The sequence below is a fragment of the Elephas maximus genome, chromosome 13 (genome assembly GCF_024166365.1).
Source record: "Elephas maximus indicus isolate mEleMax1 chromosome 13, mEleMax1 primary haplotype, whole genome shotgun sequence".
NCBI classification, from domain to species: Eukaryota; Metazoa; Chordata; class Mammalia; order Proboscidea; family Elephantidae; genus Elephas; species Elephas maximus.
In genome coordinates this window covers 2,733,939-2,760,448 of record NC_064831.1, presented here as the reverse complement: position 1 = coordinate 2,760,448, position 26,510 = coordinate 2,733,939, and positions in this window count along the sequence as shown.

Here is a 26,510-nt window from a genome sequence, read left to right as displayed (position 1 = left end):
TTTGTTGTTAGGGGTTTAGGGTTGTTTCTTGTTGGGGTTTAGTGGTTTTTGTTGTTAGGGTGTTAGTGTTTATTTTGGTTAGGGGGTTAGTGTTGTTGGTTGTTCGGGGGTTAGGATTGTTTGTTGTTAGGGGGTTAGGGTTGTTTGTTGTTTGGGGGTTAGGGTTGTTTGTTGTTACGGGGTTAGTGTTGTTTGTTGTTACGGGGTTAGGGTAGTTTCTTGTTAGGGGTTTAGTGTTGTTTGTTGTTAGGGGGTTAGTGTTTATTGATAGGGGTTCAGGGTTGTTTCTTGTTGGGGTTTATTGGTTTTTGTTGTTAGGGTGTTAGTGTTGTTTGTTGTTAGGGTGTTAGTGTTTTGTGTTGTTAGGGGGTTAGTGTTGTTTGATGTTAGGGGTTTAGGGTTGTTTGGTGTTATGGGGTTAGTGTTGTTTGTTGTTAGAGTGTTAGGGTTGTTTGTTGTTAGGGGGTTAGGGTTGTTTGTTGTTAGGGTGTTAGTGTTGTTTGTTCTTAGTGGGTTAGGGTTGTTTGTTGTTTGGTTAGGGTTGTTTGTTGTTAGGGGGTTAGTGTTGTTTGTTGTTAGGGGGTTAGGGTTGCTTTTTGTTAGGGTTTTAGTGTTGTTTGTTGTTAGGGGTTTAGGGTTGTTTGTTGTTAGGGTGTTAGTGTTGTTTGTTGTCAGTGGGTTAGGTTTGTTTGTTGTTTGGTTAGGGTTGCTTGTTGTTAGGGGGTTAGTGTTGTTTGTTGTTAGGGGTTTAGGGTTGTTTTTTGTTGGAGTTTAGTGGTTTTTGTTGTTCGGGTGTTAGTGTTTATTGTGGTTAGGGGGTTAGTGTTGTTGGTTGTTCGGGGGTTAGGATTGTTTGTTGTTAGGGGGTTAGGGTTGTTTGTTGTTAGGGGGTTAGTGTTGTTTGTTGTTTGGGGGTTAGAGTTGTTTGTTGTTACCGCGTTAGTGTTGTTTGTTGTTACGGGGTTAGGGTAGTTTCTTGTTAGGGGTTTAGTGTTGTTTGTTCTTAGGGGGTTAGGGTTTTTTGTTAGGGGTTTAGGGTTGTTTCTTGTTGGGGTTTAGTGTTTTTTGTTGTTAGGGTGTTAGTGTTGTTTGTTGTTAGGGTGTTAGTGTTTTGTGTTGTTAGGGGGTTAGTGTTGTTTGATGTTAGGGGTTTAGGGTTGTTTGTTTTTAGGGGGTTAGTGTTGTTTGTCGTTACGGGGTTACTGTTGTTTGTTGTTAGGGTGTTAGTGTTTTGTGTTGTTAGGGGGTTAGTGTTGTTTGATGTTAGGGGTTTAGGGTTGTTTGTTGTTAGGGGGATAGTGTTGTTTGTTTTTGGGGTGTGAGGGTTTTTTGTTGTTAGTGGGTTAGGGTTGTTTGTTGTTAGTGGGTTAGTGTTTTTGGATTTTAGGGGTTAGGATCGTTTGTTGTTTGGGGGTTAGTGTTTGTTGTTAGGGGGTTAGGGTTTTTTGTTGTTAGGGTGTTAGTGTTCTTTGATGTTAGGGGTTTAGGGTTGTTTTTTGTTAGGGGGTTAGTGTTGTTTGTTGTTAGGAGGTTAGGGTTGTTTGTTGTTAGGGTGTTAGTGTTGTTTGTTGTTAGGGGGTTAGGGTTGTTTGTTGTTAGGGTGTTAGTGTTGTTTGTTGTTAGTGGGTTAGGGTTGTTTGTTGTTTGGTTAGGGTTGTTTGTTGTTAGGGGGTTAGTGTTTTTTGTTGTTAGGGGTTTCGGGTTGTTTCTTGTTGGGGTTTAGTGGTTTTTGTTGTTAGGGTGTTAGTGTTTATTGTGGTTAGGGGGTTAGTGTTGTTGGCTGTTCAGGGGTTAGGATTGTTTGTTCTTAGGGGGTTAGGGATGTTTGTTGTTTGGGGGTTAGGGTTGTTTGTTGTTACGGGATTAGTGTTGTTTTTTGTTACGGGGTTAGGGTAGTTTCTTGTTAGGGGTTTAGTGTTGTTTGTTGTTAGGGGGTTAGTGTTTGTTGTTAGGGGTTTAGGGTTGTTTCTTGTTGGGGTTTAGTGGTTTTTGTTGTTAGGGTGTTAGTGTTGTTTGTTGTTAGGGTGTTAGTGTTTTGTGTTGTTAGGGGGTTAGTGTTGTTTGATGTTAGGGGTTTAGGGTTGTTTGTTGTTAGTGGGTTAGTGTTTTTGGTTTTTAAGAGTTAGGGTTGTTTGTTGCTTGGGGGTTAGTGTTTGTTGTTAGGGGGTTAGGGTTGTTTGTTGTTAGGGGGTTAGTGTTGTTTGTTTTTAGGTGGATAGGGTTGTTTGTTGTTAGGGTGTTAGTGTTGTTTGTTGTTAGGGAGTTAGGGTTGTTTGTTGTTAGGGTGTTAGTGTTGTCTGTTGTTAGTGGGTTAGGGTTTTTTGTTGTTTGGTTAGGGTTGTTTGTTGTTAGGGGGTTAGTGTTGTTTGTTGTTAGGGGTTTAGGGTTGTTTCTTGTTGGGGTTTAGTGGTTTTTGTTGTTAGGGTGTTAGTGTTTATTGTGGTTAGGGGGTTAGTGTTGTTGGTTGTTCGGGGGTTAGGATTGTTTGTTGTTAGGGGGTTAGAGTTGTTTGTTGTTTGGGGTTTAGGGTTGTTTGTTGTTTGGGGGTTAGGATTGTTTGTTGTTACGGGTTTAGTGTTGTTTGTTGTTACGGGGTTATGGTAGTTTCTTGTTAGGGGTTTAGTGTTGTTTGTTGTTAGGGGGTTAGTGTTTGTTGTTAGGGGTTTAGGGTTGTTTCTTGTTGGGGTTTAGTGGTTTTTGTTGTTAGGGTGTTAGTGTTGTTTGTTGTTAGGGTGTTAGTGTTTTGTGTTGTTAGGGGGTTAGTGTTGTTTGATGTTAGGGGTTTAGGGTTGTTTGTTGTTAGGGGGTTAGTGTTATTTGTTGTTAGCGTGTTAGGGTTGTTTGTTGTTAGTGGTTTAGGGTTGTTTGTTGTTAGTGGGTTAGTGTTTCTGGTTTTTACGGGTTAGGGTTGTTTCTTGTTGGGGTTTAGTGGTTTTTGTTGTTAGGGTGTTAGTGTTTGCTGTGGTTAGGGGGTTAGTGTTGTTGGTTGTTCGGGGGTTAGGATTGTTTGTTGTTAGGGGGTTAGTGTTGTTTGTTGTTAGGAGGTTAGGGTTGTTTGTTGTTAGGGTGTTAGTGTTGTTTGTTGTTAGGGGGTTAGGGTTGTTTGTTGTTAGGGTGTTAGTGTTGTTTGTTGTTAGTGGGTTAGGGTTGTTTGTTGTTTGGTTAGGGTTGTTTGTTGTTAGGGGGTTAGTGTTTTTTGTTGTTAGGGGTTTCGGGTTGTTTCTTGTTGGGGTTTAGTGGTTTTTGTTGTTAGGGTGTTAGTGTTTATTGTGGTTAGGGGGTTAGTGTTGTTGGTTGTTCAGGGGTTAGGATTGTTTGTTCTTAGGGGGTTAGGGATGTTTGTTGTTTGGGGGTTAGGGTTGTTTGTTGTTACGGGATTAGTGTTGTTTTTTGTTACGGGGTTAGGGTAGTTTCTTGTTAGGGGTTTAGTGTTGTTTGTTGTTAGGGGGTTAGTGTTTGTTGTTAGGGGTTTAGGGTTGTTTCTTGTTGGGGTTTAGTGGTTTTTGTTGTTAGGGTGTTAGTGTTGTTTGTTGTTAGGGTGTTAGTGTTTTGTGTTGTTAGGGGGTTAGTGTTGTTTGATGTTAGGGGTTTAGGGTTGTTTGATGTTATGGGGTTAGTGTTGTTTGTTGCTAGGGTGTTAGGGTTGTTTGTTGTTAGTGGGTTAGGGTTGTTTGTTGTTAGTGGGTTAGTGTTTTTGGTTTCTAGGGGTTAGTGTTGTTTGTTGTTTGGGTGTTAGTGTTTGTTGTTAGGGGTTTAGGGTTGTTTGTTGTTAGGGTGTTAGTGTTCTTTGATGTTAGGGGTTTAGGGTTGTTTGATGTTAGGGGGTTAGTGTTGTTTGCTGTTAGGGGGTTAGGGTTGTTTGTTGTTAGGGTGTTAGTGTTGTTTGTTGTTAGGGTGTTAGGGTTGTTTGTTGTTAGGGTGTTAGTGTTGTTTGTTGTTAGGGGTTTAGGGTTGTTTGTTGTTAGGGGTTTAAGGTTCTTTCTTGTTGGGGTTTAGTGGTTTTTGTTGTTCGGGTGTTAGTGTTTATTGTGGTTAGGGGGTTAGTGTTGTTGGTTGTTCGGGGGTTAGGATTGTTTGTTTTTAGGGGGTTAGTGTTGTTTGTTGTTAGGGTGTTAGGGTTGCTTTTTGTTAGGGTGTTAGTGTTGTTTGTTGTTAGGGGTTTAGGGTTGTTTGTTGTTAGGGTGTTAGTGTTGTTTGTTGTCAGTGGGTTAGGTTTGTTTGTTGTTTGGTTAGGGTTGCTTGTTGTTAGGGGGTTAGTGTTGTTTGTTGTTAGGGGTTTAGGGTTGTTTCTTGTTGGAGTTTAGTGGTTTTTGTTGTTCGGGTGTTAGTGTTTATTGTGGTTAGGGGGTTAGTGTTGTTGGTTGTTCGGGGGTTAGGATTGTTTGTTGTTAGGGGGTTAGGGTTGTTTGTTGTTAGGGGATTAGTGTTGTTTGTTGTTTGGGGGTTAGAGTTGTTTCTTGTTACCGCGTTAGTGTTGTTTGTTGTTACGGGGTTAGGGTAGTTTCTTGTTAGGGGTTTAGTGTTGTTTGTTCTTAGGGGGTTAGGGTTTTTTGTTAGGGGTTTAGGGTTGTTTCTTGTTGGGGTTTAGTGGTTTTTGTTGTTAGGGTGTTAGTGTTGTTTGTTGTTAGGGTGTTAGTGTTTTGTGTTGTTAGGGGGTTAGTGTTGTTTGATGTTAGGGGTTTAGGGTTGTTTGTTTTTAGGGGGTTAGTGTTGTTTGTCGTTACGGGGTTACTGTTGTTTGTTGTTAGGGTGTTAGTGTTTTGTGTTGTTAGGGGGTTAGTGTTGTTTGATGTTAGGGGTTTAGGGTTGTTTGTTGTTAGGGGGATAGTGTTGTTTGTTTTTGGGGTGTGAGGGTTTTTTGTTGTTAGTGGGTTAGGGTTGTTTGTTGTTAGTGGGTTAGTGTTTTTGGATTTTAGGGGTTAGGATTGTTTGTTGTTTGGGGGTTAGTGTTTGTTGTTAGGGGGTTAGGGTTTTTTGTTGTTAGGGTGTTAGTGATCTTTGATGTTAGGGGTTTAGGGTTGTTTTTTGTTAGGGGGTTAGTGTTGTTTGTTGTTAGGAGGTTAGGGTTGTTTGTTGTTAGGGTGTTAGTTTTGTTTGTTGTTAGGGGGTTAGGGTTGTTTGTTGTTAGGGTGTTAGTGTTGTTTGTTGTTAGTGGGTTAGGGTTGTTTGTTGTTTGGTTAGGGTTGTTTGTTGTTAGGGGGTTAGTGTTTTTTGTTGTTAGGGGTTTCGGGTTGTTTCTTGTTGGGGTTTAGTGGTTTTTGTTGTTAGGGTGTTAGTGTTTATTGTGGTTAGGGGGTTAGTGTTGTTGGTTGTTCAGGGGTTAGGATTGTTTGTTCTAAGGGGGTTAGGGATGTTTGTTGTTTGGGGGTTAGGGTTGTTTGTTGTTACGGGATTAGTGTTGTTTTTTGTTACGGGGTTAGGGTAGTTTCTTGTTAGGGGTTTAGTGTTGTTTGTTGTTAGGGGGTTAGTGTTTGTTGTTAGGGGTTTAGGGTTGTTTCTTGTTGGGGTTTAGTGGTTTTTGTTGTTAGGGTGTTAGTGTTGTTTGTTGTTAGGGTGTTAGTGTTTTGTGTTGTTAGGGGGTTAGTGTTGTTTGATGTTAGGGGTTTAGGGTTGTTTGATGTTATGGGGTTAGTGTTGTTTGTTGCTAGGGTGTTAGGGTTGTTTGTTGTTAGTGGGTTAGGGTTGTTTGTTGTTAGTGGGTTAGTGTTTTTGGTTTCTAGGGGTTAGTTTTGTTTGTTGTTTGGGTGTTAGTGTTTGTTGTTAGGGGTTTAGGGTTGTTTGTTGTTAGGGTGTTAGTGTTCTTTGATGTTAGGGGTTTAGGGTTGTTTGATGTTAGGGGTTAGTGTTGTTTGTTGTTAGGGGGTTAGGGTTGTTTGTTGTTAGGGTGTTAGTGTTGTTTGTTGTTAGGGTGTTAGGGTTGTTTGTTGTTAGGGTGTTAGTGTTGTTTGTTGTTAGGGGTTTAGGGTTGTTTGTTGTTAGGGGTTTAAGGTTCTTTCTTGTTGGGGTTTAGTGGTTTTTGTTGTTCGGGTGTTAGTGTTTATTGTGGTTAGGGGGTTAGTGTTGTTGGTTGTTCGGGGGTTAGGATTGTTTGTTTTTAGGGGGTTAGGGTTGTTTGTTGTTTGGGTGTTAGGGTTGTTTGTTGTTACTGGGTTAGTGTTGTTTGTTGTTACGGGGTTAGGGTAGTTTCTTGTTAGGGGTTTAGTGTTGTTTGTTGTTAGGGGGTTAGTGTTTTTTGTTAGGGGTTTAGGGTTGTTTCTTGTTGGGGTTTAGTGGTTTTTGTTGTTAGGGTGTTAGTGTTGTTTGTTCTTAGGGTGTTAGTGTTTTGTGTTGTTAGTGGGTTAGTGTTGTTTGATGTTAGGGGTTTAGGGTTGTTTGATGTTATGAGGTTAGTGTTGTTTGTTGTTAGGGTGTTAGGGTTGTTTGTTGTTAGTGGTTTAGGGTTGTTTGTTGTTCGTGGGTTAGGGTTGTTTTTTGTTAGGGTGTTAGTGTTGTTTGTTGTTAGTGGGTTAGAGTTTTTTGCTGTTTGGTTAGGGTTGTTTGTTGTTAGGGAGTGGTGTTGTTTGTTGTTAGGGGTTTAGGGTTGTTTCTTGTTGGGGTTTAGTGGTTTTTGTTGTTAGGGTGTTAGTGTTGTTTGTTGTTAGGGTGTTAGTGTCTTGTGTTGTTAGTGGGTTAGTGTTGTTAGATGTTAGGGGTTTAGGGTTGTTTGTTGTTAGGGGGTTAGTGTTTTTTGTTGTTAGGGTGTTAGGGTTGTTTGTTGATTGTTGGTTAGGGTTGTTTGCTGTTAGTGGGTTAGTGTTTTTGGTTTTTAGGAGTTAGGGTTTTTTGTTGCTTGGGGGTTAGTGTTTGTTGTTAGGGGGTTAGGGTTGTTTGTTGTTAGGGTGTTAGTGTTCTTTGATGTTAGGGGTTTAGGGTTGTTTGTTGTTAGGGGGTTAGTGTTGTTTGTTTTTAGGTGGATAGGGTTGTTTGTTGTTAGGGTGTTAGTGTTGTTTGTTGTTAGGGGGTTAGGATTGTTTGTTGTTAGGGTGTCAGTGTTGTTTGTTGTTAGTGGGTTAGAGTTTTTTGTTGTTTGGTTAGGGTTGTTTGTTGTTAGGGAGTGGTGTTGTTTGTTGTTAGGGGTTTGGGGTTGTTTCTTGTTGGTGTTTAGTGGTTTTTGTTGTTAGGGTGTTAGTGTTGTTTGTTGTTAGGGTATTAGTGTTTTGTGTTGTTAGGGGGTTAGTGTTGTTTGATGTTAGGGGTTTAGGGTTGTTTGTTGTTAGGGGGTTAGTGTTTTTTGTTGTTAGGGTGTTAGGGTTGTTTGTTGATTTTGGTTATGGTTGTTTGTTGTTAGTGGGTTAGTGTTTTTGGTTTTTAGGAGTTAGGGTTGTTTGTTGCTTGGGGGTTAGAGTTTGTTGTTAGGGGGTTAGTTTTGTTTGTTGATAGGGTGTTACTGTTCTTTGATGTTAGGGGTTTAGGGTTGTTTGTTCTTAGGGGGTTAGGGTTGTTTGTTGTTAGGGGGTTAGCGTTGTTTGTTGTTACGGGGTTAGTGTTGTTTGTTGTTACGGGGTTAGGTTAGTTTCTTGTTAGGGGTTTAGTGTTGTTTGTTGTTAGGGGGTTAGTGTTGTTTGTTGTTAGGGGGTTAGGGTTGTTTGTTGTTAGGGTGTTAGTGTTGTTTGTTGTTAGGGGGTTAGGGTTGTTTGTTCTTAGGGTGTTAGTGTTGTTTGTTGTTAGTGGGTTAGGGTTGTTTGTTGTTTGGTTAGGGTTGTTTGTTGTTAGGGGGTTAGTGTTGTTTGTTGTTAGGGGTTTAGGGTTGTTTCTTGTTGGGGTTTAGTGGTTTTTGTTGTTAGGGTGTTAGTGTTGTTTGTTCTTAGGGTGTTAGTGTTTTGTGTTGTTAGTGGGTTAGTGTTGTTTGATGTTAGGGGTTTAGGGTTGTTTGATGTTATGAGGTTAGTGTTGTTTGTTGTTAGGGTGTTAGGGTTGTTTGTTGTTAGTGGTTTAGGGTTGTTTGTTGTTCGTGGGTTAGGGTTGTTTTTTGTTAGGGTGTTAGTGTTGTTTGTTGTTAGTGGGTTAGAGTTTTTTGCTGTTTGGTTAGGGTTGTTTGTTGTTAGGGAGTGGTGTTGTTTGTTGTTAGGGGTTTAGGGTTGTTTCTTGTTGGGGTTTAGTGGTTTTTGTTGTTAGGGTGTTAGTGTTGTTTGTTGTTAGGGTGTTAGTGTCTTGTGTTGTTAGTGGGTTAGTGTTGTTAGATGTTAGGGGTTTAGGGTTGTTTGTTGTTAGGGGGTTAGTGTTTTTTGTTGTTAGGGTGTTAGGGTTGTTTGTTGATTGTTGGTTAGGGTTGTTTGCTGTTAGTGGGTTAGTGTTTTTGGTTTTTAGGAGTTAGGGTTTTTTGTTGCTTGGGGGTTAGTGTTTGTTGTTAGGGGGTTAGGGTTGTTTGTTGTTAGGGTGTTAGTGTTCTTTGATGTTAGGGGTTTAGGGTTGTTTGTTGTTAGGGGGTTAGTGTTGTTTGTTTTTAGGTGGATAGGGTTGTTTGTTGTTAGGGTGTTAGTGTTGTTTGTTGTTAGGGGGTTAGGATTGTTTGTTGTTAGGGTGTCAGTGTTGTTTGTTGTTAGTGGGTTAGAGTTTTTTGTTGTTTGGTTAGGGTTGTTTGTTGTTAGGGAGTGGTGTTGTTTGTTGTTAGGGGTTTGGGGTTGTTTCTTGTTGGTGTTTAGTGGTTTTTGTTGTTAGGGTGTTAGTGTTGTTTGTTGTTAGGGTATTAGTGTTTTGTGTTGTTAGGGGGTTAGTGTTGTTTGATGTTAGGGGTTTAGGGTTGTTTGTTGTTAGGGGGTTAGTGTTTTTTGTTGTTAGGGTGTTAGGGTTGTTTGTTGATTTTGGTTATGGTTGTTTGTTGTTAGTGGGTTAGTGTTTTTGGTTTTGAGGAGTTAGGGTTGTTTGTTGCTTGGGGGTTAGAGTTTGTTGTTAGGGGGTTAGTTTTGTTTGTTGATAGGGTGTTACTGTTCTTTGATGTTAGGGGTTTAGGGTTGTTTGTTCTTAGGGGGTTAGGGTTGTTTGTTGTTAGGGGGTTAGCGTTGTTTGTTGTTACGGGGTTAGTGTTGTTTGTTGTTACGGGGTTAGGTTAGTTTCTTGTTAGGGGTTTAGTGTTGTTTGTTGTTAGGGGGTTAGTGTTGTTTGTTGTTAGGGGGTTAGGGTTGTTTGTTGTTAGGGTGTTAGTGTTGTTTGTTGTTAGGGGGTTAGGGTTGTTTGTTCTTAGGGTGTTAGTGTTGTTTGTTGTTAGTGGGTTAGGGTTGTTTGTTGTTTGGTTAGGGTTGTTTGTTGTTAGGGGGTTAGTGTTGTTTGTTGTTAGGGGTTTAGGGTTGTTTCTTGTTGGGGTTTAGTGGTTTTTGTTGTTAGGGTGTTAGTGTTTATTTTGGTTAGGGGGTTAGTGTTGTTGGTTGTTCGGGGGTTAGGATTGTTTGTTGTTAGGGGGTTAGGGTTGTTTGTTGTTTGGGGGTTAGGGTTGTTTGTTGTTACGGGGTTAGTGTTGTTTGTTGTTACGGGGTTAGGGTAGTTTCTTGTTAGGGGTTTAGTGTTGTTTGTTGTTAGGGGGTTAGTGTTTATTGATAGGGGTTCAGGGTTGTTTCTTGTTGGGGTTTATTGGTTTTTGTTGTTAGGGTGTTAGTGTTGTTTCTTGTTAGGGTGTTAGTGTTTTGTGTTGTTAGGGGGTTAGTGTTGTTTGATGTTAGGGGTTTAGGGTTGTTTGGTGTTATGGGGTTAGTGTTGTTTGTTGTTAGGGTGTTAGGGGTGTTTGTTGTTAGGGGGTTAGGGTTGTTTTTTGTTAGGGTGTTAGTGTTGTTTGTTGTTAGTGGGTTAGGGTTGTTTGTTGTTTGGTTAGGGTTGTTTGTTGTTAGGGGGTTAGTGTTGTTTGTTGTTAGGGGGTTAGGGTTGCTTTTTGTTAGGGTGTTAGTGTTGTTTGTTGTTAGGGGTTTAGGGTTGTTTGTTGTTAGGGTGTTAGTGTTGTTTGTTGTCAGTGGGTTAGGTTTGTTTGTTGTTTGGTTAGGGTTGCTTGTTGTTAGGGGGTTAGTGTTGTTTGTTGTTAGGGGTTTAGGGTTGTTTCTTGTTGGAGTTTAGTGGTTTTTGTTGTTCGGGTGTTAGTGTTTATTGTGGTTAGGGGGTTAGTGTTGTTGGTTGTTCGGGGGTTAGGATTGTTTGTTGTTAGGGGGTTAGGGTTGTTTGTTGTTAGGGGGTTAGTGTTGTTTGTTGTTTGGGGGTTAGAGTTGTTTGTTGTTACCGCGTTAGTGTTGTTTGTTGTTACGGGGTTAGGGTAGTTTCTTGTTAGGGGTTTAGTGTTGTTTGTTCTTAGGGGGTTAGGGTTTTTTGTTAGGGGTTTAGGGTTGTTTCTTGTTGGGGTTTAGTGGTTTTTGTTGTTAGGGTGTTAGTGTTGTTTGTTGTTAGGGTGTTAGTGTTTTGTGTTGTTAGGGGGTTAGTGTTGTTTGATGTTAGGGGTTTAGGGTTGTTTGTTTTTAGGGGGTTAGTGTTGTTTGTCGTTACGGGGTTACTGTTGTTTGTTGTTAGGGTGTTAGTGTTTTGTGTTGTTAGGGGGTTAGTGTTGTTTGATGTTAGGGGTTTAGGGTTGTTTTTTGTTAGGGGGATAGTGTTGTTTGTTTTTGGGGTGTGAGGGTTTTTTGTTGTTAGTGGGTTAGGGTTGTTTGTTGTTAGTGGGTTAGTGTTTTTGGATTTTAGGGGTTAGGATTGTTTGTTGTTTTGGGGTTAGTGTTTGTTGTTAGGGGGTTAGGGTTTTTTGTTGTTAGGGTGTTAGTGTTCTTTGATGTTAGGGGTTTAGGGTTGTTTTTTGTTAGGGGGTTAGTGTTGTTTGTTGTTAGGAGGTTAGGGTTGTTTGTTGTTAGGGTGTTAGTGTTGTTTGTTGTTAGGGGGTTAGGGTTGTTTGTTGTTAGGGTGTTAGTGTTGTTTGTTGTTAGTGGGTTAGGGTTGTTTGTTGTTTGGTTAGGGTTGTTTGTTGTTAGGGGATTAGTGTTTTTTGTTGTTAGGGGTTTCGGGTTGTTTCTTGTTGGGGTTTAGTGGTTTTTGTTGTTAGGGTGTTAGTGTTTATTGTGGTTAGGGGGTTAGTGTTGTTGGTTGTTCAGGGGTTAGGATTGTTTGTTCTTAGGGGGTTAGGGATGTTTGTTGTTTGGGGGTTAGGGTTGTTTGTTGTTACGGGATTAGTGTTGTTTTTTGTTACGGGGTTAGGGTAGTTTCTTGTTAGGGGTTTAGTGTTGTTTGTTGTTAGGGGGTTAGTGTTTGTTGTTAGGGGTTTAGGGTTGTTTCTTGTTGGGGTTTAGTGGTTTTTGTTGTTAGGGTGTTAGTGTTGTTTGTTGTTAGGGTGTTAGTGTTTTGTGTTGTTAGGGGGTTAGTGTTGTTTGATGTTAGGGGTTTAGGGTTGTTTGATGTTATGGGGTTAGTGTTGTTTGTTGCTAGGGTGTTAGGGTTGTTTGTTGTTAGTGGGTTAGGGTTGTTTGTTGTTAGTGGGTTAGTGTTTTTGGTTTCTAGGGGTTAGTGTTGTTTGTTGTTTGGGTGTTAGTGTTTGTTGTTAGGGGTTTAGGGTTGTTTGTTGTTAGGGTGTTAGTGTTCTTTGATGTTAGGGGTTTAGGGTTGTTTGATGTTAGGGGGTTAGTGTTGTTTGTTGTTAGGGGGTTAGGGTTGTTTGTTGTTAGGGTGTTAGTGTTGTTTGTTGTTAGGGGTTTAGGGTTGTTTGTTGTTAGGGGTTTAAGGTTCTTTCTTGTTGGGGTTTAGTGGTTTTTGTTGTTCGGTTGTTAGTGTTTATTGTGGTTAGGGGGTTAGTGTTGTTGTTTGTTCGGGGGTTAGGATTGTTTGTTTTTAGGGGGTTAGGGTTGTTTGTTGTTTGGGTGTTAGGGTTGTTTGTTGTTACTGGGTTAGTGTTGTTTGTTGTTACGGGGTTAGGGTAGTTTCTTGTTAGGGGTTTAGTGTTGTTTGTTGTTAGGGGGTTAGTGTTTTTTGTTAGGGGTTTAGGGTTGTTTCTTGTTGGGGTTTAGTGGTTTTTGTTGTTAGGGTGTTAGTGTTGTTTGTTCTTAGGGTGTTAGTGTTTTGTGTTGTTAGTGGGTTAGTGTTGTTTGATGTTAGGGGTTTAGGGTTGTTTGATCTTATGAGGTTAGTGTTGTTTCTTGTTAGGGTGTTAGGGTTGTTTGTTGTTAGTGGTTTAGGGTTGTTTGTTGTTCGTGGGTTAGGGTTGTTTTTTGTTAGGTTGTTAGTGTTGTTTGTTGTTAGTGGGTTAGAGTTTTTTGCTGTTTGGTTAGGGTTGTTTGTTGTTAGGGAGTGGTGTTGTTTGTTGTTAGGGGTTTAGGGTTGTTTCTTGTTGGGGTTTAGTGGTTTTTGTTGTTAGGGTGTTAGTGTTGTTTGTTTTTAGGGTGTTAGTGTCTTGTGTTGTTAGTGGGTTAGTGTTGTTAGGTGTTAGGGGTTTAGGGTTGTTTGTTGTTAGGGGGTTAGTGTTTTTTGTTGTTAGGGTGTTAGGGTTGTTTGTTGATTTTGGGTTAGGGTTGTTTGCTGTTAGTGGGTTAGTGTTTTTGGTTTTTAGGAGTTAGGGTTTTTTGTTGCTTGGGGGTTAGTGTTTGTTGTTAGGGGGTTAGGGTTGTTTGTTGTTAGGGTGTTAGTGTTCTTTGATGTTAGGGGTTTAGGGTTGTTTGTTGTTAGGGGGTTAGTGTTGTTTGTTTTTAGGTTGATAGGGTTGTTTGTTGTTAGGGTGTTAGTGTTGTTTGTTGTTAGGGAGTTAGGGTTGTTTGTTGTTAGAGTGTTAGTGTTGTTTGTTGTTAGTGGGTTAGGGTTTTTTGTTGTTTGGTCAGGGTTGTTTGTTGTTAGGGGGTTAGTGTTGTTTGTTGTTAGGGGTTTAGGGTTGTTTCTTGTTGGGGTTTAGTGGTTTTTGTTGTTAGGGTGTTAGTGTTTATTGTGGTTAGGGGGTTAGTGTTGTTGGTTGTTAGGGGGTTAGAGTTGTTTGTTGTTTGGGGTTTAGGGTTGTTTGTTGTTTGGGGGTTAGGATTGTTTGTTGTTACGGGGTTAGTGTTGTTTGTTGTTACGGGGTTAGGGTAGTTTCTTGTTAGGGGTTTAGTGTTGTTTGTTGTTAGGGGGTTAGTGTTTGTTGTTAGGGGTTTAGGGTTGTTTTTTGTTGGTGTTTAGTGGTTTTTGTTGTTAGGGTGTTAGTGTTGTTTGTTGTTAGGGTGTTAGTGTTTTGTGTTGTTAGGGGGTTAGTGTTGTTTGATGTTAGGGGTTTAGGGTTGTTTGTTGTTAGTGGGTTAGTGTTTTTGGTTTTTAAGAGTTAGGGTTGTTTGTTGCTTGGGGGTTAGTGTTTGTTGTTAGGGGGTTAGGGTTGTTTGTTGTTAGGGGGTTAGTGTTGTTTGTTTTTAGGTGGATAGGGTTGTTTGTTGTTAGGGTGTTAGTGTTGTTTGTTGTTAGGGAGTTAGGGTTGTTTGTTGTTAGGGTGTTAGTGTTGTCTGTTGTTAGTGGGTTAGGGTTTTTTGTTGTTTGGTTAGGGTTGTTTGTTGTTAGGGGGTTAGTGTTGTTTGTTGTTAGGGGTTTAGGGTTGTTTCTTGTTGGGGTTTAGTGGTTTTTGTTCTTAGGGTGTTAGTGTTTATTGTGGTTAGGGGGTTAGTGTTGTTGGTTGTTCGGGGGTTAGGATTGTTTGTTGTTAGGGGGTTAGAGTTGTTTGTTGTTTGGGGTTTAGGGTTGTTTGTTGTTTGGGGGTTAGGATTGTTTGTTGTTACGGGTTTAGTGTTGTTTGTTGTTAGGGGGTTAGTGTTTGTTGTTAGGGGTTTAGGGTTGTTTCTTGTTGGGGTTTAGTGGTTTTTGTTGTTAGGGTGTTAGTGTTGTTTGTTGTTAGGGTGTTAGTGTTTTGTGTTGTTAGGGGGTTAGTGTTGTTTGATGTTAGGGGTTTAGGGTTGTTTGTTGTTAGGGGGTTAGTGTTATTTGTTGTTAGCGTGTTAGGGTTGTTTGTTGTTAGTGGTTTAGGGTTGTTTGTTGTTAGTGGGTTAGGGTTGTTTGTTGTTAGTGGGTTAGTGTTTTTGGTTTCTAGGGGTTAGTGTTGTTTGTTGTTTGGGTGTTAGTGTTTGTTGTTAGGGGTTTAGGGTTGTTTGTTGTTAGGGTGTTAGTGTTCTTTGATGTTAGGGGTTTAGGGTTGTTTGATGTTAGGGGGTTAGTGTTGTTTGTTGTTAGGGGGTTAGGGTTGTTTGTTGTTAGGGTGTTAGTGTTGTTTGTTGTTAGGGGTTTAGGGTTGTTTGTTGTTAGGGGTTTAAGGTTCTTTCTTGTTGGGGTTTAGTGGTTTTTGTTGTTCGGTTGTTAGTGTTTATTGTGGTTAGGGGGTTAGTGTTGTTGTTTGTTCGGGGGTTAGGATTGTTTGTTTTTAGGGGGTTAGGGTTGTTTGTTGTTTGGGTGTTAGGGTTGTTTGTTGTTACTGGGTTAGTGTTGTTTGTTGTTACGGGGTTAGGGTAGTTTCTTGTTAGGGGTTTAGTGTTGTTTGTTGTTAGGGGGTTAGTGTTTTTTGTTAGGGGTTTAGGGTTGTTTCTTGTTGGGGTTTAGTGGTTTTTGTTGTTAGGGTGTTAGTGTTGTTTGTTCTTAGGGTGTTAGTGTTTTGTGTTGTTAGTGGGTTAGTGTTGTTTGATGTTAGGGGTTTAGGGTTGTTTGATCTTATGAGGTTAGTGTTGTTTCTTGTTAGGGTGTTAGGGTTGTTTGTTGTTAGTGGTTTAGGGTTGTTTGTTGTTCGTGGGTTAGGGTTGTTTTTTGTTAGGGTGTTAGTGTTGTTTGTTGTTAGTGGGTTAGAGTTTTTTGCTGTTTGGTTAGGGTTGTTTGTTGTTAGGGAGTGGTGTTGTTTGTTGTTAGGGGTTTAGGGTTGTTTCTTGTTGGGGTTTAGTGGTTTTTGTTGTTAGGGTGTTAGTGTTGTTTGTTTTTAGGGTGTTAGTGTCTTGTGTTGTTAGTGGGTTAGTGTTGTTAGGTGTTAGGGGTTTAGGGTTGTTTGTTGTTAGGGGGTTAGTGTTTTTTGTTGTTAGGGTGTTAGGGTTGTTTGTTGATTGTGGGTTAGGGTTGTTTGCTGTTAGTGGGTTAGTGTTTTTGGTTTTTAGGAGTTAGGGTTTTTTGTTGCTTGGGGGTTAGTGTTTGTTGTTAGGGGGTTAGGGTTGTTTGTTGTTAGGGTGTTAGTGTTCTTTGATGTTAGGGGTTTAGGGTTGTTTGTTGTTAGGGGGTTAGTGTTGTTTGTTTTTAGGTTGATAGGGTTGTTTGTTGTTAGGGTGTTAGTGTTGTTTGTTGTTAGGGAGTTAGGGTTGTTTGTTGTTAGAGTGTTAGTGTTGTTTGTTGTTAGTGGGTTAGGGTTTTTTGTTGTTTGGTCAGGGTTGTTTGTTGTTAGGGGGTTAGTGTTGTTTGTTGTTAGGGGTTTAGGGTTGTTTCTTGTTGGGGTTTAGTGGTTTTTGTTGTTAGGGTGTTAGTGTTTATTGTGGTTAGGGGGTTAGTGTTGTTGGTTGGTAGGGGGTTAGAGTTGTTTGTTGTTTGGGGTTTAGGGTTGTTTGTTGTTTGGGGGTTAGGATTGTTTGTTGTTACGGGGTTAGGGTAGTTTCTTGTTAGGGGTTTAGTGTTGTTTGTTGTTAGGGGGTTAGTGTTTGTTGTTAGGGGTTTAGGGTTGTTTTTTGTTGGGGTTTAGTGGTTTTTGTTGTTAGGGTGTTAGTGTTGTTTGTTGTTAGGGTGTTAGTGTTTTGTGTTGTTAGGGGGTTAGTGTTGTTTGATGTTAGGGGTTTAGGGTTGTTTGTTGTTAGTGGGTTAGTGTTTTTGGTTTTTAAGAGTTAGGGTTGTTTGTTGCTTGGGGGTTAGTGTTTGTTGTTAGGGGGTTAGGGTTGTTTGTTGTTAGGGGGTTAGTGTTGTTTGTTTTTAGGTGGATAGGGTTGTTTGTTGTTAGGGTGTTAGTGTTGTTTGTTGTTAGGGAGTTAGGGTTGTTTGTTGTTAGGGTGTTAGTGTTGTCTGTTGTTAGTGGGTTAGGGTTTTTTGTTGTTTGGTTAGGGTTGTTTGTTGTTAGGGGGTTAGTGTTGTTTGTTGTTAGGGGTTTAGGGTTGTTTCTTGTTGGGGTTTAGTGGTTTTTGTTGTTAGGGTGTTAGTGTTTATTGTGGTTAGGGGGTTAGTGTTGTTGGTTGTTCGGGGGTTAGGATTGTTTGTTGTTAGGGGGTTAGAGTTGTTTGTTGTTTGGGGTTTAGGGTTGTTTGTTGTTTGGGGGTTAGGATTGTTTGTTGTTACGGGTTTAGTGTTGTTTGTTGTTACGGGGTTAGGGTAGTTTCTTGTTAGGGGTTTAGTGTTGTTTGTTGTTAGGGGGTTAGTGTTTGTTGTTAGGGGTTTAGGGTTGTTTCTTGTTGGGGTTTAGTGGTTTTTGTTGTTAGGGTGTTAGTGTTGTTTGTTGTTAGGGTGTTAGTGTTTTGTGTTGTTAGGGGGTTAGTGTTGTTTGATGTTAGGGGTTTAGGGTTGTTTGTTGTTAGGGGGTTAGTGTTATTTGTTGTTAGCGTGTTAGGGTTGTTTGTTGTTAGTGGTTTAGGGTTGTTTGTTGTTAGTGGGTTAGTGTTTCTGGTTTTTACGGGTTAGGGTTGTTTCTTGTTGGGGTTTAGTGGTTTTTGTTGTTAGGGTGTTAGTGTTTGCTGTGGTTAGGGGGTTAGTGTTGTTGGTTGTTCGGGGGTTAGGATTGTTTGTTGTTAGGGGGTTAGTGTTGTTTGTTGTTAGGGGGTTAGGGTTGTTTGTTGTTAGGGTGTTAGTGTTGTTTGTTGTTAGTGGGTTAGGGTTGTTTGTTGTTTGGTTAGGGTTGTTTGTTGTTAGGGGGTTAGTGTTTTTTGTTGTTAGGGGTTTCGGGTTGTTTCTTGTTGGGGTTTAGTGGTTTTTGTTGTTAGGGTGTTAGTGTTTATTGTGGTTAGGGGGTTAGTGTTGTTGGTTGTTCAGGGGTTAGGATTGTTTGTTCTTAGGGGGTTAGGGATGTTTGTTGTTTGGGGGTTAGGGTTGTTTGTTGTTACGGGATTAGTGTTGTTTTTTGTTACGGGGTTAGGGTAGTTTCTTGTTAGGGGTTTAGTGTTGTTTGTTGTTAGGGGGTTAGTGTTTGTTGTTAGGGGTTTAGGGTTGTTTCTTGTTGGGGTTTAGTGGTTTTTGTTGTTAGGGTGTTAGTGTTGTTTGTTGTTAGGGTGTTAGTGTTTTGTGTTGTTAGGGGGTTAGTGTTGTTTGATGTTAGGGGTTTAGGGTTGTTTGATGTTATGGGGTTAGTGTTGTTTGTTGCTAGGGTGTTAGGGTTGTTTGTTGTTAGTGGGTTAGGGTTGTTTGTTGATAGTGGGTTAGTGTTTTTGGTTTCTAGGGGTTAGTGTTGTTTGTTGTTTGGGTGTTAGTGTTTGTTGTTAGGGGTTTAGGGTTGTTTGTTGTTAGGGTGTTAGTGTTCTTTGATGTTAGGGGTTTAGGGTTGTTTGATGTTAGGGGGTTAGTGTTGTTTGCTGTTAGGGGGTTAGGGTTGTTTGTTGTTAGGGTGTTAGTGTTGTTTGTTGTTAGGGTGTTAGGGTTGTTTGTTGTTAGGGTGTTAGTGTTGTTTGTTGTTAGGGGTTTAGGGTTGTTTGTTGTTAGGGGTTTAAGGTTCTTTCTTGTTGGGGTTTAGTGGTTTTTGTTGTTCGGGTGTTAGTGTTTATTGTGGTTAGGGGGTTAGTGTTGTTGGTTGTTCGGGGGTTAGGATTGTTTGTTTTTAGGGGGTTAGGGTTGTTTGTTGTTTGGGTGTTAGGGTTGTTTGTTGTTACTGGGTTAGTGTTGTTTGTTGTTACGGGGTTAGGGTAGTTTCTTGTTAGGGGTTTAGTGTTGTTTGTTGTTAGGGGGTTAGTGTTTTTTGTTAGGGGTTTAGGGTTGTTTCTTGTTGGGGTTTAGTGGTTTTTGTTGTTAGGGTGTTAGTGTTGTTTGTTCTTAGGGTGTTAGTGTTTTGTGTTGTTAGTGGGTTAGTGTTGTTTGATGTTAGGGGTTTAGGGTTGTTTGATGTTATGAGGTTAGTGTTGTTTGTTGTTAGGGTGTTAGGGTTGTTTGTTGTTAGTGGTTTAGGGTTGTTTGTTGTTCGTGGGTTAGGGTTGTTTTTTGTTAGGGTGTTAGTGTTGTTTGTTGTTAGTGGGTTAGAGTTTTTTGCTGTTTGGTTAGGGTTGTTTGTTGTTAGGGAGTGGTGTTGTTTGTTGTTAGGGGTTTAGGGTTGTTTCTTGTTGGGCTTTAGTGGTTTTTGTTGTTAGGGTGTTAGTGTTGTTTGTTGTTAGGGTGTTAGTGTCTTGTGTTGTTAGTGGGTTAGTGTTGTTAGATGTTAGGGGTTTAGGGTTGTTTGTTGTTAGGGGGTTAGTGTTTTTTGTTGTTAGGGTGTTAGGGTTGTTTGTTGATTGTGGGTTAGGGTTGTTTGCTGTTAGTGGGTTAGTGTTTTTGGTTTTTAGGAGTTAGGGTTTTTTGTTGCTTGGGGGTTAGTGTTTGTTGTTAGGGGGTTAGGGTTGTTTGTTGTTAGGGTGTTAGTGTTCTTTAATGTTAGGGGTTTAGGGTTGTTTGTTGTTAGGGGGTTAGTGTTGTTTGTTTTTAGGTGGATAGGGTTGTTTGTTGTTAGGGTGTTAGTGTTGTTTGTTGTTAGGGGGTTAGGATTGTTTGTTGTTAGGGTGTCAGTGTTGTTTGTTGTTAGTGGGTTAGAGTTTTTTGTTGTTTGGTTAGGGTTGTTTGTTGTTAGGGAGTGGTGTTGTTTGTTGTTAGGGGTTTGGGGTTGTTTCTTGTTGGTGTTTAGTGGTTTTTGTTGTTAGGGTGTTAGTGTTGTTTGTTGTTAGGGTATTAGTGTTTTGTGTTGTTAGGGGGTTAGTGTTGTTTGATGTTAGGGGTTTAGGGTTGTTTGTTGTTAGGGGGTTAGTGTTTTTTGTTGTTCGGGTGTTAGGGTTGTTTGTTGATTTTGGTTATGGTTGTTTGTTGTTAGTGGGTTAGTGTTTTTGGTTTTTAGGAGTTAGGGTTGTTTGTTCTTGGGGGTTAGAGTTTGTTGTTAGGGGGTTAGTTTTGTTTGTTGATAGGGTGTTACTGTTCTTTGATGTTAGGGGTTTAGGGTTGTTTGTTCTTAGGGGGTTAGGGTTGTTTGTTGTTAGGGGGTTAGGGTTGTTTGTTGTTACGGGGTTAGTGTTGTTTGTTGTTACGGGGTTAGGTTAGTTTCTTGTTAGGGGTTTAGTGTTGTTTGTTGTTAGGGGGTTAGTGTTGTTTGTTGTTAGGGGGTTAGGGTTGTTTGTTGTTAGGGTGTTAGTGTTGTTTGTTGTTAGGGGGTTAGGTTTGTTTGTTCTTAGGGTGTTAGTGTTGTTTGTTGTTAGTGGGTTAGGGTTGTTTGTTGTTTGGTTAGGGTTGTTTGTTGTTAGGGGGTTAGTGTTGTTTGTTGTTAGGGGTTTAGGGTTGTTTCTTGTTGGGGTTTAGTGGTTTTTGTTGTTAGGGTGTTAGTGTTTATTTTGGTTAGGGGGTTAGTGTTGTTGGTTGTTCGGGGGTTAGGATTGTTTGTTGTTAGGGGGTTAGGGTTGTTTGTTGTTTGGGGGTTAGGGTTGTTTGTTGTTACGGGGTTAGTGTTGTTTGTTGTTACGGGGTTAGGGTAGTTTCTTGTTAGGGGTTTAGTGTTGTTTGTTGTTAGGGGGTTAGTGTTTATTGATAGGGGTTCAGGGTTGTTTCTTGTTGGGGTTTATTGGTTTTTGTTGTTAGGGTGTTAGTGTTGTTTGTTGTTAGGGTGTTAGTGTTTTGTGTTGTTAGGGGGTTAGTGTTGTTTGATGTTAGGGGTTTAGGGTTGTTTGATGTTATGGGGTTAGTGTTGTTTGTTGCTAGGGTGTTAGGGTTGTTTGTTGTTAGTGGGTTAGGGTTGTTTGTTGTTAGTGGGTTAGTGTTTTTGGTTTCTAGGGGTTAGTGTTGTTTGTTGTTTGGGTGTTAGTGTTTGTTGTTAGGGGTTTAGGGTTGTTTGTTGTTAGGGTGTTAGTGTTCTTTGATGTTAGGGGTTTAGGGTTGTTTGATGTTAGGGGGTTAGTGTTGTTTGCTGTTAGGGGGTTAGGGTTGTTTGTTGTTAGGGTGTTAGTGTTGTTTGTTGTTAGGGTGTTAGGGTTGTTTGTTGTTAGGGTGTTAGTGTTGTTTGTTGTTAGGGGTTTAGGGTTGTTTTTTGTTAGGCGTTTAAGGTTCTTTCTTGTTGGGGTTTAGTGGTTTTTGTTGTTCGGGTGTTAGTGTTTATTGTGGTTAGGGGGTTAGTGTTGTTGGTTGTTCGGGGGTTAGGATTGTTTGTTTTTAGGGGGTTAGGGTTGTTTGTTGTTTGGGTGTTAGGGTTGTTTGTTGTTACTGGGTTAGTGTTGTTTGTTGTTACGGGGTTAGGGTAGTTTCTTGTTAGGGGTTTAGTGTTGTTTGTTGTTAGGGGGTTAGTGTTTTTTGTTAGGGGTTTAGGGTTGTTTCTTGTTGGGGTTTAGTGGTTTTTGTTGTTAGGGTGTTAGTGTTGTTTGTTCTTAGGGTGTTAGTGTTTTGTGTTGTTAGTGGGTTAGTGTTGTTTGATGTTAGGGGTTTAGGGTTGTTTGATGTTATGAGGTTAGTGTTGTTTGTTGTTAGGGTGGTAGGGTTGTTTGTTGTTAGTGGTTTAGGGTTGTTTGTTGTTCGTGGGTTAGGGTTGTTTTTTGTTAGGGTGTTAGTGTTGTTTGTTGTTAGTGGGTTAGAGTTTTTTGCTGTTTGGTTAGGGTTGTTTGTTGTTAGGGAGTGGTGTTGTTTGTTGTTAGGGGTTTAGGGTTGTTTCTTGTTGGGCTTTAGTGGTTTTTGTTGTTAGGGTGTTAGTGTTGTTTGTTGTTAGGGTGTTAGTGTCTTGTGTTGTTAGTGGGTTAGTGTTGTTAGATGTTAGGGGTTTAGGGTTGTTTGTTGTTAGGGGGTTAGTGTTTTTTGTTGTTAGGGTGTTAGGGTTGTTTGTTGATTGTGGGTTAGGGTTGTTTGCTGTTAGTGGGTTAGTGTTTTTGGTTTTTAGGAGTTAGGGTTTTTTGTTGCTTGGGGGTTAGTGTTTGTTGTTAGGGGGTTAGGGTTGTTTGTTGTTAGGGTGTTAGTGTTCTTTAATGTTAGGGGTTTAGGGTTGTTTGTTGTTAGGGGGTTAGTGTTGTTTGTTTTTAGGTGGATAGGGTTGTTTGTTGTTAGGGTGTTAGTGTTGTTTGTTGTTAGGGGGTTAGGATTGTTTGTTGTTAGGGTGTCAGTGTTGTTTGTTGTTAGTGGGTTAGAGTTTTTTGTTGTTTGGTTAGGGTTGTTTGTTGTTAGGGAGTGGTGTTGTTTGTTGTTAGGGGTTTGGGGTTGTTTCTTGTTGGTGTTTAGTGGTTTTTGTTGTTAGGGTGTTAGTGTTGTTTGTTGTTAGGGTATTAGTGTTTTGTGTTGTTAGGGGGTTAGTGTTGTTTGATGTTAGGGGTTTAGGGTTGTTTGTTGTTAGGGGGTTAGTGTTTTTTGTTGTTCGGGTGTTAGGGTTGTTTGTTGATTTTGGTTATGGTTGTTTGTTGTTAGTGGGTTAGTGTTTTTGGTTTTTAGGAGTTAGGGTTGTTTGTTGCTTGGGGGTTAGAGTTTGTTGTTAGGGGGTTAGTTTTGTTTGTTGATAGGGTGTTACTGTTCTTTGATGTTAGGGGTTTAGGGTTGTTTGTTCTTAGGGGGTTAGGGTTGTTTGTTGTTAGGGGGTTAGGGTTGTTTGTTGTTACGGGGTTAGTGTTGTTTGTTGTTACGGGGTTAGGTTAGTTTCTTGTTAGGGGTTTAGTGTTGTTTGTTGTTAGGGGGTTAGTGTTGTTTGTTGTTAGGGGGTTAGGGTTGTTTGTTGTTAGGGTGTTAGTGTTGTTTGTTGTTAGGGGGTTAGGTTTGTTTGTTCTTAGGGTGTTAGTGTTGTTTGTTGTTAGTGGGTTAGGGTTGTTTGTTGTTTGGTTAGGGTTGTTTGTTGTTAGGGGGTTAGTGTTGTTTGTTGTTAGGGGTTTAGGGTTGTTTCTTGTTGGGGTTTATTGGTTTTTGTTGTTAGGGTGTTAGTGTTTATTTTGGTTAGGGGGTTAGTGTTGTTGGTTGTTCGGGGGTTAGGATTGTTTGTTGTTAGGGGGTTAGGGTTGTTTGTTGTTTGGGGGTTAGGGTTGTTTGTTGTTACGGGGTTAGTGTTGTTTGTTGTTACGGGGTTAGGGTAGTTTCTTGTTAGGGGTTTAGTGTTGTTTGTTGTTAGGGGGTTAGTGTTTATTGATAGGGGTTCAGGGTTGTTTCTTGTTGGGGTTTATTGGTTTTTGTTGTTAGGGTGTTAGTGTTGTTTGTTGTTAGGGTGTTAGTGTTTTGTGTTGTTAGGGGGTTAGTGTTGTTTGATGTTAGGGGTTTAGGGTTGTTTGATGTTATGGGGTTAGTGTTGTTTGTTGCTAGGGTGTTAGGGTTGTTTGTTGTTAGTGGGTTAGGGTTGTTTGTTGTTAGTGGGTTAGTGTTTTTGGTTTCTAGGGGTTAGTGTTGTTTGTTGTTTGGGTGTTAGTGTTTGTTGTTAGGGGTTTAGGGTTGTTTGTTGTTAGGGTGTTAGTGTTCTTTGATGTTAGGGGTTTAGGGTTGTTTGATGTTAGGGGGTTAGTGTTGTTTGCTGTTAGGGGGTTAGGGTTGTTTGTTGTTAGGGTGTTAGTGTTGTTTGTTGTTAGGGTGTTAGGGTTGTTTGTTGTTAGGGTGTTAGTGTTGTTTGTTGTTAGGGGTTTAGGGTTGTTTTTTGTTAGGCGTTTAAGGTTCTTTCTTGTTGGGGTTTAGTGGTTTTTGTTGTTCGGGTGTTAGTGTTTATTGTGGTTAGGGGGTTAGTGTTGTTGGTTGTTCGGGGGTTAGGATTGTTTGTTTTTAGGGGGTTAGGGTTGTTTGTTGTTTGGGTGTTAGGGTTGTTTGTTGTTACTGGGTTAGTGTTGTTTGTTGTTACGGGGTTAGGGTAGTTTCTTGTTAGGGGTTTAGTGTTGTTTGTTGTTAGGGGGTTAGTGTTTTTTGTTAGGGGTTTAGGGTTGTTTCTTGTTGGGGTTTAGTGGTTTTTGTTGTTCGGGTGTTAGTGTTTATTGTGGTTAGGGGGTTAGTGTTGTTGGTTGTTCGGGGGTTAGGATTGTTTGTTGTTAGGGTGTTAGGGTTGTTTGTTGTTAGGGGGTTAGGGTTGTTTGTTGTTAGGGTGTTAGTGTTGTTTGTTGTTAGTGGGTTAGGGTTGTTTGTTGTTTGGTTAGGGTTGTTTGTTGTTAGGGGGTTAGTGTTGTTTGTTGTTAGGGGGTTAGGGTTGCTTTTTGTTAGGGTGTTAGTGTTGTTTGTTGTTAGGGGTTTAGGGTTGTTTGTTGTTAGGGTGTTAGTGTTGTTTGTTGTCAGTGGGTTAGGTTTGTTTGTTGTTTGGTTAGGGTTGCTTGTTGTTAGGGGGTTAGTGTTGTTTGTTGTTAGGGGTTTAGGGTTGTTTCTTGTTGGAGTTTAGTGGTTTTTGTTGTTCGGGTGTTAGTGTTTATTGTGGTTAGGGGGTTAGTGTTGTTGGTTGTTCGGGGGTTAGGATTGTTTGTTGTTAGGGGGTTAGGGTTGTTTGTTGTTAGGGGGTTAGTGTTGTTTGTTGTTTGGGGGTTAGAGTTGTTTGTTGTTACCGCGTTAGTGTTGTTTGTTGTTACGGGGTTATGGTAGTTTCTTGTTAGGGGTTTAGTGTTGTTTGTTCTTAGGGGGTTAGGGTTTTTTGTTACGGGTTCAGGGTTGTTTCTTGTTGGGGTTTAGTGGTTTTTGTTGTTAGGGTGTTAGTGTTGTTTGTTGTTAGGGTGTTAGTGTTTTGTGTTGTTAGGGGGTTAGTGTTGTTTGATGTTAGGGGTTTAGGGTTGTTTGTTTTTAGGGGGTTAGTGTTGTTTGTCGTTACGGGGTTACTGTTGTTTGTTGTTAGGGTGTTAGTGTTTTGTGTTGTTAGGGGGTTAGTGTTGTTTGATGTTAGGGGTTTAGGGTTGTTTTTTGTTAGGAGGATAGTGTTGTTTGTTTTTGGGGTGTGAGGGTTTTTTGTTGTTAGTGGGTTAGGGTTGTTTGTTGTTAGTGGGTTAGTGTTTTTGGATTTTAGGGGTTAGGATTGTTTGTTGTTTGGGGGTTAGTGTTTGTTGTTAGGGGGTTAGGGTTTTTTGTTGTTAGGGTGTTAGTCTTCTTTGATGTTAGGGGTTTAGGGTTGTTTTTTGTTAGGGGGTTAGTGTTGTTTGTTGTTAGGAGGTTAGGGTTGTTTGTTGTTAGGGTGTTAGTGTTGTTTGTTGTTAGGGGGTTAGGGTTGTTTGTTGTTAGGGTGTTAGTGTTGTTTGTTGTTAGTGGGTTAGGGTTGTTTGTTGTTTGGTTAGGGTTGTTTGTTGTTAGGGGGTTAGTGTTTTTTGTTGTTAGGGGTTTCGGGTTGTTTCTTGTTGGGGTTTAGTGGTTTTTGTTGTTAGGGTGTTAGTGTTTATTGTGGTTAGGGGGTTAGTGTTGTTGGTTGTTCAGGGGTTAGGATTGTTTGTTCTTAGGGGGTTAGGGATGTTTGTTGTTTGGGGGTTAGGGTTGTTTGTTGTTACGGGATTAGTGTTGTTTTTTGTTACGGGGTTAGGGTAGTTTCTTGTTAGGGGTTTAGTGTTGTTTGTTGTTAGGGGGTTAGTGTTTGTTGTTAGGGGTTTAGGGTTGTTTCTTGTTGGGGTTTAGTGGTTTTTGTTGTTAGGGTGTTAGTGTTGTTTGTTGTTAGGGTGTTAGTGTTTTGTGTTGTTAGGGGGTTAGTGTTGTTTGATGTTAGGGGTTTAGGGTTGTTTGATGTTATGGGGTTAGTGTTGTTTGTTGCTAGGGTGTTAGGGTTGTTTGTTGTTAGTGGGTTAGGGTTGTTTGTTGTTAGTGGGTTAGTGTTTTTGGTTTCTAGGGGTTAGTGTTGTTTGTTGTTTGGGTGTTAGTGTTTGTTGTTAGGGGTTTAGGGTTGTTTGTTGTTAGGGTGTTAGTGTTCTTTGATGTTAGGGGTTTAGGGTTGTTTGATGTTAGGGGGTTAGTGTTGTTTGTTGTTAGGGGGTTAGGGTTGTTTGTTGTTAGGGTGTTAGTGTTGTTTGTTGTTAGGGTGTTAGGGTTGTTTGTTGTTAGGGTGTTAGTGTTGTTTGTTGTTAGGGGTTTAGGGTTGTTTGTTGTTAGGGGTTTAAGGTTCTTTCTTGTTGGGGTTTAGTGGTTTTTGTTGTTCGGTTGTTAGTGTTTATTGTGGTTAGGGGTTAGTGTTGTTGGTTGTTCGGGGGTTAGGATTGTTTGTTTTTAGGGGGTTAGGGTTGTTTGTTGTTTGGGTGTTAGGGTTGTTTGTTGTTACTGGGTTAGTGTTGTTTGTTGTTACGGGGTTAGGGTAGTTTCTTGTTAGGGGTTTAGTGTTGTTTGTTGTTAGGGGGTTAGTGTTTTTTGTTAGGGGTTTAGGGTTGTTTCTTGTTGGGGTTTAGTGGTTTTTGTTGTTAGGGTGTTAGTGTTGTTTGTTCTTAGGGTGTTAGTGTTTTGTGTTGTTAGTGGGTTAGTGTTGTTTGATGTTAGGGGTTTAGGGTTGTTTGATCTTATGAGGTTAGTGTTGTTTCTTGTTAGGGTGTTAGGGTTGTTTGTTGTTAGTGGTTTAGGGTTGTTTGTTGTTCGTGGGTTAGGGTTGTTTTTTGTTAGGGTGTTAGTGTTGTTTGTTGTTAGTGGGTTAGAGTTTTTTGCTGTTTGGTTAGGGTTGTTTGTTGTTAGGGAGTGGTGTTGTTTGTTGTTAGGGGTTTAGGGTTGTTTCTTGTTGGGGTTTAGTGGTTTTTGTTGTTAAGGTGTTAGTGTTGTTTGTTGTTAGGGTGTTAGTGTCTTGTGTTGTTAGTGGGTTAGTGTTGTTAGATGTTAGGGGTTTAGGGTTGTTTGTTGTTAGGGGGTTAGTGTTTTTTGTTGTTAGGGTGTTAGGGTTGTTTGTTGATTGTGGGTTAGGGTTGTTTGCTGTTAGTGGGTTAGTGTTTTTGGTTTTTAGGAGTTAGGGTTTTTTGTTGCTTGGGGGTTAGTGTTTGTTGTTAGGGGGTTAGGGTTGTTTGTTGTTAGGGTGTTAGTGTTCTTTGATGTTAGGGGTTTAGGGTTGTTTGTTGTTAGGGGGTTAGTGTTGTTTGTTTTTAGGTTGATAGGGTTGTTTGTTGTTAGGGTGTTAGTGTTGTTTGTTGTTAGGGAGTTAGGGTTGTTTGTTGTTAGAGTGTTAGTGTTGTTTGTTGTTAGTGGGTTAGGGTTTTTTCTTGTTTGGTCAGGGTTGTTTGTTGTTGGGGGTTAGTGTTGTTTGTTGTTAGGGGTTTAGGGTTGTTTCTTGTTGGGGTTTAGTGGTTTTTGTTGTTAGGGTGTTAGTGTTTATTGTGGTTAGGGGGTTAGTGTTGTTGGTTGTTCGGGGGTTAGGATTGTTTGTTGTTAGGGGGTTAGAGTTGTTTGTTGTTTGGGGTTTAGGGTTGTTTGTTGTTTGGGGGTTAGGATTGTTTGTTGTTACGGGTTTAGTGTTGTTTGTTGTTACGGGGTTAGGGTAGTTTCTTGTTAGGGGTTTAGTGTTGTTTGTTGTTAGGGGGTTAGTGTTTGTTGTTAGGGGTTTAGGGTTGTTTCTT